At 41.3% G+C, this 12,036-nt stretch overlaps 1 protein-coding gene across 3 annotated transcripts in view; it reads left to right on the plus strand.

The window, feature by feature from the left end:
• The window catches only part of LOC121883609 (RNA binding protein fox-1 homolog 3-like), a 350,329-nt gene that overhangs the window by 159,552 nt on the left and 178,741 nt on the right, over nucleotides 1-12,036 (plus strand). The window contains exon 1 of one of the 3 annotated variants that reach the window (XM_042391969.1): nucleotides 10,532-10,599. The exons of the other annotated variants lie outside the window; for them this stretch is intronic. The gene's annotated coding sequence lies outside the window, so the exon portion shown is untranslated. Of the gene's footprint in view, nucleotides 1-10,531; nucleotides 10,600-12,036 lie in introns of those variants that run through there. 3 annotated transcript variants of the gene reach the window in all.

Genomic DNA, 12,036 nt, shown 5'->3' on the forward strand with positions numbered 1-12,036 from the left:
TCTTGGCCAGAGTTTCCTCGAAAACGAGGCTTTTACCTGCTTATATATAAAATGTAACTGGATAGCTCATAGATGTTCAGTTTTTTGAGAGTGTGACACCAAAACACAGGAATGTGATACGATTTGATGTTGTATCATCAACATCTGATTTTTCAAACAGGTTTAACATAATATCAAAAACAAATATTATTTTACGGTGTATTTTCTTGCCTCCACTGTTAGTGTTTGCCTTCTTCTTTGTGAGGAAACTGATCTGAACACAGTGTTTTTTTTACCTTTATTTCTCTCACAAAATGAGCAAAGATAACAAATGTCGCAATTTTAGGCTTTTTTTTTTTTTCAAGCCCGCGAGGTTATATCAGCAGTAAAACAAACAGGCGAACAAAATAAATAAATAAATGAGTAAAAAAAAAAAAAAAAAAACGGTTTACCTTGAACCTGTGGTCCAATTTGTTTGTCCAAACAGACATATAATTTAATTCCGGTGCATGTTTTGAATGTAGTGTGCATTGCAAGAGAAACACATTTCCCCAGCGAAATGGGGGGAAAAAAAGCAACAAACAAAATTGGCAAGGTGCTGATGGATTTTATGTACAGAGGATGCATAATGCCCCGTGTCAAAAAAGCAAAGTGAAATTTCCTGTTAAATATGCAAAATCCCGGCTGTCTATTGAATGATAATGGCTCGGCACCTTGTCACTGGGTTGCTGACTCCGTTGGCTGCGCTTCAAAGGCCTGTTGACTAACTTTGAAAAGACCTTGTGTTTCCTGACTCTGGGCTTTCTTAGATTGGACAAATGCAGCAGAAAGAGGGCTGTACGAGTGCCAGTCACGGCTTCCCTGAGACGCCGGAGGGATGTCAGCCTTTGAAGTGATAAAGACCCACTGTTTCTCAAGACAGCCGTCTCAAATATGGCCGAGCCTCTGTGATGCGCTCATGTTTTTTAAAAAATGACCGTGTTGCTTTTTTGCCACTGTTCCTTTCTTTGGGGGTCACATGCTGCAAAACTCTTTACACTTTCTGTGAAGTTGGGGATATCCGGTGTACAGATTATGGCCAAAAGTATGTGGACATACCCGGTGAACACTTTATTGTGCTTTTTGATGTGGGGCTGTTTATTCCTGGTTTGTCCCCCCTTTAGTTCCAATAAAGAGACATTTTTTTAATCCTGCAGCATGATGTTTTAAACAAAGCAGTTTTCTGTTTTAACATGAGAGTCCATAAAGAAATGGTTTTCCCCAGTTTGATGTGAAAGAACTTTACTTGCCTGCACCTCAACCCCATCCAACCATGACCAGATTAATCTATAGGACACAGATGTACTACATGGCCAGCTGTGTCCCAGTGGACCAAGGGCACAAATTTGCTACTGGGCCATATTTAACCCCTCTCCCACCCACCCCCTGCCTTCTATGCACTGTGTATATATGTCATATAGAGCAGTTATTTAGAAATATGCACCGTTTGAGCACAATATGGAGCTTAGCGTAAATTCAGACACCTCAACCATTCATTCATTTCCCATTCGCTCACTCTCCCCCGGCTAGTCCCGCCTTCAGATCAGCTGATTAGGGTGGCGTCACTCCTAGTTATCAAATCAGATTCCTCCACGATCGATCTCTTAACCGCCAATCACGGCTCAGCTGTCAAACTTTAAAATGTGTTTTCTCTTCTCTGCCGCCATCAGCTGTCATCTCAGAGCAATCATGGCGACCCTCCTCCACCCCCATCCACCTCCTCCTCTCCTCTTCATCCCCGATAACCATCTCGCCTTCTCTTGACCTACACCACCAAGATCCATGCCGTTCATCACCACCACCACCATCTATTCTACTCACGCGTTCTCCTCCCCCCTCTCATATCCGCTGAAATCACGACGGAGTCTATTCGCCAAAGATTTTTCCAGTTCATCTCTCATGCTGTTCAAATAAACATAATTTTCTTCATGGAGTTGAGTCTCTCCTGATTGATATGAACTGAAATATTGAGGATGTAGGAAGGCTCCCTCTACAAGCAGGATGAGTTTATAGTTAATATTATACTTTACTGGTGCAAATTTCTAATGTTGGTACCAAAAACAGCTGGCAGACAGGCAGTGAATCTGAGGCTTTGGTGACCTCCGGGGGTTTGCGGTTCCAGGAAAGTCGCTTGGCCCGGTTGGTAATCCAGTCTTGAATCCAGCACCTTTGGGATGAATTGGACCTCGGCAGCTCTTGTAGCTGAATAGAAGCAAATCAGCCAAATTCAACAATCTGGTGGGAGGAAAAGCCTGAAACCAGAAGAGCGGAGGCTGTTATTAGCAGCAGGTTAACGGCCTCTGGGTTTGGAACGACGTCTTCGACAAACCGCGAATAGGGCGTCCGTATACTTCTGGCAGCGTAGCGTATCTGTACCAGGCCTCACCAACCGCATCCCACCGTTTCACCGAATCCAGTGTGGTGCCAGTTGTTATGTCACATGTGTAAAGGCTTTAACAAATGGTGTGCGTGTGTGTGTGGAGCTCCACTTCATGAAAAATGGGGCTGCTCCTCGTAATCAATGCGGGAGCGACGCGAATCCGGTCGGCCATTATTCCGTCGGCCTAATCATTTGAAGAAACCAGAGACAAACTACCACCTGTGCTCTGAGCATTGATCATGGGGTAGGTATTCTATTAAATCTAATAATACACTTTCTTTTGGCTAAATCACCCCGCACATTTCAATACCAAATGACTTCTGTTCATTCTATTAAAGTGGAACTACTCTCAATTATGTTTCATAGTCCTATTGTCTGATACTAATGAAGATGAAACACTTTCATTTTTCCACTTAATTAGTTCATATTTAACAAAGGTGCTGTGCCATCAGACTCCAAGGAAAGAGCGCTTTTTTCTTTTTTTTTCTTCTCCTTCCCCTCTCTCTTTCTTCTTTCGCCTCCTATGGCATTGAAAATAATCCCTTTGCTTTCATCCCGCTATAGAAATTGTGTCTGTATGTGTGTGTTTTTCTTTCTTTCTTTCTTTTTTTTTTTTTTTTAAATGTCGACACTGTTTTAATTGAATTCCTCAAAAGAATCCACCTGATCCTCCTGCGCGTTTTTTTTTTTCGTTGTTGTTGTTGTTGAATGAGCTTATGCGTTGTGAATGTACTGATACTCCAGGTCCTGTTGGCAGGCAGTGCCAAGGACAGCTAATTGAAGGTGAATTGATAATGCCCCAGCTGTCTGTGTGTTGCAGCCTCATAGCCAGTCTGCTGTGCGCGTCTTTGATAAGTAATTCATCTGTTTGGCCTGGCAGCACTGCCTTGTTGCTTTCATGTCACTCCCTCTCTCTCTCTCTCTCTATGTGTGTGTGTGTGTGTGTGTGTGTGTGCATATGTGACGCCTTGGATGCTCCCTCCCCCAGGCTATGTGTCTGTAGTCATGGTCAACAGGGGGTGAATCCTCCTCTCTCTCTCTCTCTGCTCCTGCACTCTTGGTCTCTGGGTGGCATTATAGTACTTCATCTTTCTCTCTCAGGCTTCGTTCTAATTGGATCCACCACTCCCCACCCAAAAAAAAAAAAAAAAAAAGTCTCTGCAAGTCAGCCACCTATCCTCTATCCTCCCCTCCCTCCAAAAAAAAACCAACTTCATCTTCAGAAAAACAATCCAGAAGTGATGCACCGACTGATGTGACACCCAGAGGTGCGGCTGCTCCTCCTGTTGCTTTAAAGCCAGCTCCTCTCCCCTCATGTGACCCCCCCACCCCTCCACCCCCTTTCACACCTCCACACATAGACGACCTTCACCCCCCCCCCCCCACCCCCCCCTCCGTCAACCTGCCCCACCTCTGTTGTTGTGGCGCGATTCATTAACATGTTTGAGGTGGACACGGCGGGGGCCTGACGGAGCGGCATCTGAATCAATGCCCTCACCTCCCCAATCTGCCCTTTATCATGTTAATATGATTTCCATTGATGGAACGCTTTTTCAAAATGGCATCCCTCTATAGTTTTACATATTGACTTTTTAATTCATGGCCCTCAGTGCAGCATCACTCTTGTTGTGCGCCGCCGCCGCGAGAACGCTCCCAGATCAGAGACGGATGTTGCTTGAGTGTGGAATTGACTTCAGGGCAGTGTGTTTTTTTTTTTGCCTTACTTTGTACGAGTGTGTGTGTGTGTGTGTGTTTGTGTGGGTGTCTCTCTGAACCGCTGTCTCCCTGATGATGGTGTGTGTGTGTGTGTGTGTATATTCTCTCATTAGGCCAGAGACACACTCAACTTCAGTTTCACGACGCTAGGGCGATGAGTAAGTTGGCACTCCGCTAATGTTCTCACCAAAATACAACCCCGACTTCTCTATAGTAATAATATTTACAGCTCCTCCCAATAGCCGGTGGAGAATTGCCTGGACTTGTAACATAGCTATAACAGGAAATAGAGAATTTAATGCCCTATAGAGTTACTTCGTATAGCAGCAGTAAAACATATACTGTATTTTTATTTTGAAGAGTGAAGGATGTCTTTCTTATTGTGTTGCTCTTTTCTGAAGAGACAGTTAGGGAGAGGATTAAAGGGTGTTTTGCATGTTTAATTAAAACATGTTCAAGTTTCCCACCGGTCCTGAAATTTCTGGAATATCATCTAATGAAGAGATATGAACTCCAGTCAAGGGGAGTCTTGGGATTTTTTGAATTCTCTAATGAGTATTTTAAAATAGGTCGCTGTATCTTCCAGCTTGTTCAACACATTCATTGCATTAGATTTTTTTTTTTTTTTTTTTCAGACCTGCCTGTACACAAATCTAAACATTATGATATAAAAGGTTCATAAAAACAACATTAACAGCTGCCGGCGATGGAGATACATGTGTCGACTTTTAGAAAAAGCTTCGCTTGAGTTGTGGAAAGTCATAGAAAATACATCCATATGAATCCGGATGTGTTTATAGTCTGGAAAAAAATGTTTTAAATGATGTTACAGAAAATTCTGACACAATTAAATGTTGCAGTAGCTCAGATTGTGAGGTGTGATTTTGAAGTTGACTTGCTCAGGACACCTTAACTGCTCCTGATAGTGATATTAGATTACATGTTTGTGATACTGTACGGAAAGACGACACCTGCAGGTCTTTAAGTTAACATGACAATCAATAATAGTATAGTTTATGGGGAGCGGAGAGGATATACAAGGTGTGTTGCAGTAAAAACAGAATGATCAGCTGCTAGAAACTTGTAAATCTGGTTTATATGCATCCACAGATTCTGCAGGATAAGCAGGTTAAACAGAGGTTGAAAGTTTGTACAATATATATATATAAAAAGAAAGAAAAAATTGCATAGTGGCCACACTGTTTGACCACTTTAAGAGACATCAAACAGCTGCTGTGAAATTCATCACCACCAACTGTTAGCAACAGTTGCCCGCTCGTATACGAACGATTAAAACGAAAATGAAATCATTGTCAGCGCACCAACATTTGATGCACAGCGATTTAGTCATCCAATCACATGCGTCAGTCGGATCATAAAACGTTTCAATTACAGCGGCAGGAGCAGCCAGCCAGCCAATCACTTTGTCTTTTTCGCTTTGGCAGTTTGACACCGAGCTTCAGCCACGTACGTCTGGGGTTCCTCGGCGGAGAGCTTCGCAGATCTATGTTGAGCTCACTGATTAAGCAATGGCTCTTCTCTCCATTTCAAATGACAAGCTGCCAGGGACTTTGGTTTTAAATTGTGCAATTAGTGATCTGGCATGCTTTGCTTGGCTTCAGTCAGACTCAAATCCCAGTCCAGGGCCTCGCCGAAGCACAGTCGACAACACATACTCCAGAAGCATTTGTCAGACAAATTCATCTGAGCCTCCACTTCCACTTTGCTCTCTGAGCACACTAACCTCCCCTCAAATGTCAGCCAGGGTATTTACCGTTTCACCGCAGGGTAAACAACGGTGATCCGGGTTAGTCGGCACCAGATTTACTGTGATTCTTCTAAATCAGAGCAGATAATAATTCATTGTTTGTTTGTTTGTTTTTTTTATAACAGATGCAAAAAAAAAAAAATGATATTGAGCATGTACCAAACTACTCTTCACAGTCACTGTAAATGATCTATTTCTCTGCAGTCATAAATAATAAATATATTTACATTCACAATATCCACCTAGGACAGCTATAATAAATCTACATAATCTTGTTGAGTTTACTGCAGCAAATATATGAATTAGGTTACTCATTTTAGGTTGCAAAACTGCAAACCAGCCACCTCTTGATCATTATGTTGGCTCCAAAAAACGAAAACTGGCTTATATAACTTAATTATTACTGTACTATATAAATAACCTAAGCTTGGATAATATTGGGAACAGCTTAGATAATAGCCTTAATATTTAATTTCCCCTTTGAAGTCGTGGCTGGGTACATTAAAAGTTCAAGAAGAATATGGTAAAACTTGTCATCACCACCAAGATTCATTTGAACATGTATTTTTAATAGACTCTTGTATGAGTCGAATTTCCACAGCTCTGAGAACTGCTTTCATTTCAGCAGTAGTTTGTTTCATGTCTAAAGCCGAGCATCAGGAGTCTAGCATCTGACCAGCTGGGATTTAATGTGCCTTGCTGATAGATGAAAAACTTGCTAAGTTGCAGAAAAAATATTCAGAATTACAAGTACCTCCCGCCCCTCCTCCTCCTCCTCCTCCTCCTCCTCCCTCCCTCCTCCCTCCTCCCTCCTCCCTCCTCCTCCTCCTCTTGCATCCAGAAGTACAGCTGGATACTAAATATCATTTTTCTGGTTGGCGGAAACGACAGTCCTCTGCAGAAACGGCATTATCTGCCGTTTTTATCGCCGCTGTATTTGCCGTGGTAATTAACTTTTTAATGCTGGAAATTTTGATATCTATTACAAATTAGCCCTTTTTTTTTTTTTCTTCCTTTTTTTTTTTTCCTGTGCTTCTCATCAGGGACACAACAAATACGAGACGTTAAACGCATTAGAATGCAAATTTCTCTCTGCAGCTTTTGTTCTTGTCTCTGTGACAACTGTTGGATCGGCGTGTAGCGCAGCAGAGAAACAACCAAACAGGGGATGTTCTAACATTTCATCCGCAGAAGATTCAGGCAAATCCACGAGCCGCAGTATATGTCTTAATTTTTCACTACAGGCTTATAAATCTATGAGGTGATTTCACTGATGATCACTTCTGTCCCTCAGGAACAGGAGATGTACCTGTTTACAAGGTTTTTAGACGCTGGCACCGGCTGAAGTCTCATCTCTCTGCCAGTAATATCTGTCTGTTTAAAATGTTTGAACACAAGTTACTCAATATATCTCCAGGACTTTTCATATGTACAGACTTGCATCTGAATATCTTACATATATTAACAACATTCATCTGACAGTTATAGCTACAAGTTATTCAAGTAGATTTTTTTAACATCACAAAACATGTGACTGGTTTATAAAATAAGATGTTGCTTTAGATTAAACTGGCCAACACATTTTTAAAAGCAGTTATAATTAGCTCTATCTTGACCAGCTACAAGGAATGTATCATTAATAATGATCCATAATACATGTGATAAAATACCTCTCCGAAAGGGATTAGTCAGCATAAGCAGTAACATTTTGCAGATAATACAGAAGCTGCTGATACAAACTGTTACTTCACATTTTGAATGAAAGATGTAAAAATCTTTTACACACTTATTATTTTTTAAAGTAAAGCATCTAAATACACTGATCATTGGGGCTGGGTGTCATTCGGACACATTTTTTGTATTAGTGACACTATTGTTATTGTTATTGTTATTGTTGTTATTGACAGGAATTGGGAGGTGGGATTGGAGGAATTAGTTTGAGGGTTATGACCCTTTTTAATTTAACAAAATATTTGACAAAATACATATGCATCAGTGTCTAATAAAGAACTTATCCTAAATAGAAGAGTCCGAATTTAATGTCAACTTTTAGTACTTGATATTAATGCTTCAGCTTTTTCAAGTGTGTCTTAAACCAACAGTCAGGAGCCCAAATGAACAGTGAAACCTGTTTTTCTTGCTGTAATCATTCCTCCTGTTCATACTGACCATTAGAAGATCCCTTCATAATGTACTTACAATGGAAGTGATGGAAGACAAAATCCACAGTCCTCCTTCTGTGCGAAAAATGTATTTAAAAGTTTATCTGAAGCTAATATGAAGCTTCAGCGTCCAAATGAGTCAAATCAAGTAGATATCTTTCAACGTTACAGTCTTTTTAGTGCCAAAGTTCCTCTTTTTGTTACTATACTTCCACCTGCAGCTCAACGGGGAAACACAAAGAGGGAATTTGATGCTAAAAAGACTGTAAATGTGTCAGATATCCACTTGATATGACTAACTCAGACTGCTGAAGCCTCATATAAGCTTCACATCAACTTTTAAATACATTTTTGCACAAGATGACCTCCATCACTTCCATTGAAAGCACATTTGAAGGGGATCTTTTAATATCCAGTATGAACAGGAGGAATGATTACAGATGAAGGCTGCTGTTTCTCCTGCTACCTCTTCAGCGACATCTGTCCATTTCACTGCACACAATTCCAACAATGGCCCCTTCACACATAAAAATCCAACATTTAAAACTTTAATATTATTAAAATGCAGTGTTTGACACTGTGCCTTATGTTTCTGGCCGAATTTGTTGTCATTGTGTGCATGTTTCCTATTCCGTTAGATAACTGGCCAGATGCAGTAATGTCACTTTCCTACACAAAAACAATGGTTTGGTTTTAAAAAAAGATAGGATTTTGTCATTCCAGTTGTCCAAAACATCAAAGTGAAACGACACGTTTTGGTATAAGTCAGAAGTGAATAAGTCAGAATGAATCAGTAAGGACGTCTTTCTACGACTGCCATGTTATACTGACATTGAATAACAACACGGGGAGGAATCCAGGCAAAAATGAAGCTGACCAGAATGCATTGCAGCAGTAAAACATGGTAAACTGTGGTCAGTGTGTTCAACACGGGCAGCATACAGTTTAATATACAAGAAATCTGTGTACTTTGCCATTTATCTTATTAAGAGTAACATCAACCAAACTTTGCCTTTAGAATGAAACTTCAGAAGAGAAGGCAGAATTTTTGTCAAAAAACCTTTCTGTGTGTTTTCTGAAACATGTCTCGTCACCATCTGCTATTTGTTTTATTTTTTTTATATATTGCAGTTGTGCACTGAACTGTGGGACATCAGTGTACAACAGCAGCACATAAAAGTCAAGCTTTTTAGTCTGCACAGTGGCATTTGTTGATGTAGTGAATTTTGTCATTTTCATTGTGAATGGAGTCAGTGTACAGGCGTTACTCTTGTAAGCAACAGATTTCTGCCAAGCAGCAACTACCATGACTTGAGCCAGTGCTACAGTACCTTAAAGTGCAATGCTACTGATGGCTGCCATGCTAGTGATGGCTCCACCTGACTCCCATTCAAAAAGCTTCAACTTTTCTCTAGAAATACTAGAGGTCATTACAGTCTCAGTCTCTAAATTCAGGCCCTCTAATAAGTGTGCTGTTTGTCATTCTGGAAATTATTACTCCATTAGTAAGATTTAAAGACTTATAGTAGCTTTGATGTCTGCTGTGTGGGCTGTGATTGACAGTTAGCTCACCTGCTGCTCTCCCCGGCTCCAGGAATCGCACTGAGTCAGACTATTGTTGCAATATTTTGTTAAGTTTTATGTTACATGATTACAACACCTGCCCTGTTAGCACAATTTAGCTAAGGTAGCTAATGTTAGCCCAAGCGTGCAGCGCTCTGTGTTCCCGGTAAGCTAGCGTTAGCTTGGGTCAAAAGTAGCGAGGTGTGTTTCCAGAGCGTGAAAGGCAACAGGACTGAGTCAGACTATTGTTGCAATATTTTGATAAGTTTCATGTTACTCGATTACAATACCTGCCCTGTTAGCACAGTTTAGCTAAAGTAGCTAATGTTAGCCCAAGCGTGCAATGCTCGGTGTTCCTGGTAAGCTAGCGTTAGCTTGGGTCAAAGGTAGCGGGGCGTGTTTCCAGAGCGTGAAAGGCAACAGCACTTATTTGGAAGGTCCTTGCTCCAAAGAGAAAAGATGGCGTCAACCTTAATCTTTATATATACACAGTCTATGGTTTCTGCTTATTATTTGAACATCCGAAAAGCAGAGGTGGGATCTACCCCCAGATGTTCTCAAAACACCCCTGCACGTGGGGATTGGTAGAGTATCAATAATGGAAATAGAAGTAGAAAAGAGAAGGGTTGACTAGAGGCCTAAATGACAAGGCATGATCACAAAATAACTGGCAGAACAAGCTGAACACTACAGATGGATGGATATGAGAGCATCTGAGGGCAGTTTTTCCTCTAAGTGCACAGTTATCACGGTGTCAAATCTCTGAGGAAAAAAAAAAAAAGGCATAATAGCCCCATTCTTAACTTTATTTCATTGTAGCTTCTGTGCATGTACATTATTCTCATCCGCCCCTGTGCCGTCCTGGCACAACACAGCCAGATAGAGATCTATAACAACAATCACCATTCTGGAGGGAACCGGCGGGGGGAAAAGGGCTTTGTTAGGCTACGGGTCCCCGCCTGCAAAGGCTGTGCTGCTGCGCTCCTGCATGGGTAAAGAAACAGCCATACACACTGACCTCAGAGCTGTTGTTTAATCACCAGGGCATTTTAATGGCTTGTCAGAGTAATGAAATATGGTTGGAGGCTACCTGGTGCAAACATTACGATAAATCCCTCTCACACAAGCCTACGCAGGGCTTAATGGTTATAAATCATCACTTTGGGGAGAGAAAAATGACAGCTATTAAAATAATGAATGGGATGATTAATTTTTCACATTAAAGATTAAAAGCTATGAGAGGTATCATCAGATATTGAGCCGCCGTAAACGTTTGAAAGTGAGAGCTTATTTTCCGCACTTTATGACGCCCTCCTTTCTTCACTGTCATCCAAGTTTCTGCCCCTTTTTTTAAAAAATTTTTTTTAAATTTTTTTATTTTTTTCTGTCTTTTTCTCCGTGTGCTGGCTGGGTGCGCCCGCCGACACAGGCATTCCTTACACCTAATTTGTGCTCTTGTAAAAGTGCTCTGAGGAAAAGCCTTGAAGAACACTCATTGCTTGAGGCAGTACAGGACCCTCTCAGCCTCTCTGCAGGGGCTCCTCAAGGCTCTCACCAACATTATTCCATACCTCTAAAGCTGTCATACCCATAGCCTTTCACAAGAAGAATAAGAAGAGCTGGCCAGAGGTAGTTTGCTTTGTTTTTTGGGGGCTTTTTTCTTCTTTTTCTTGGCTCTTCTTGTCAGTTTTCCCCCCCTGCTACATCTGTTCAGATGCTAGCGAGAGCTGATTAGTCAACTTTCTGCTTTGAAATGCATGTCGAACAAAGACAGTATATAATAACACATGCTCAGCGAGCTGGCATTAATCCCCACGTATAGACAAACTACTGTATGACAAGCTTTCTCTCTCTCTCTCTCTCTCGCTCTCTCCTCCGTCAGATCGCTCCCAGGAGAAGGTGTGTTATTGCACATAGATTCCTAATTCAGCTTTTCACTTCCAGGGGGACTCGGCGTGTTGTTCAGGCATATATCACCCAAATTGCACAGCGAAAGATTAGAGGGGAGAAGCATAATTAGAACATTAATAACCATACATGTTATGGAACATAAGTAATTGAGTTTTTTTATGATGAATGGGAATGTAAACAAAAGGCAGGAGAGTGAGAGGCTCAATTAGATATTCCCGAGTAGGGCTGAGCAGACACGTGAATGTAGGCTTCTCCCACTGTTGCCCAATTATTTCTGTCGTTCACCAGGCAATGATAGCGATAGCTTGTCCATCTGCAGCCTTCAAAGGGATGTTCAAAATCATCTCATTGTTGGCGGAGAATAAACTGTTGGCTGGAATCTTCCTTTATCCGGTCAGAGCAAAGCCAGGTATTTGTCCAGCTAAAAGTATTTACAAAGTGGTGGCGTTGCCGCGTGCCTTTTTTTTCTTCTTCTTTGATTTCTACCTTTTGTTATGTGTGTTTCTGTTTTTATTTCA

The sequence above is a fragment of the Thunnus maccoyii genome, chromosome 18 (assembly GCF_910596095.1).
Source record: "Thunnus maccoyii chromosome 18, fThuMac1.1, whole genome shotgun sequence".
Lineage (NCBI taxonomy): Eukaryota > Metazoa > Chordata > Actinopteri > Scombriformes > Scombridae > Thunnus > Thunnus maccoyii.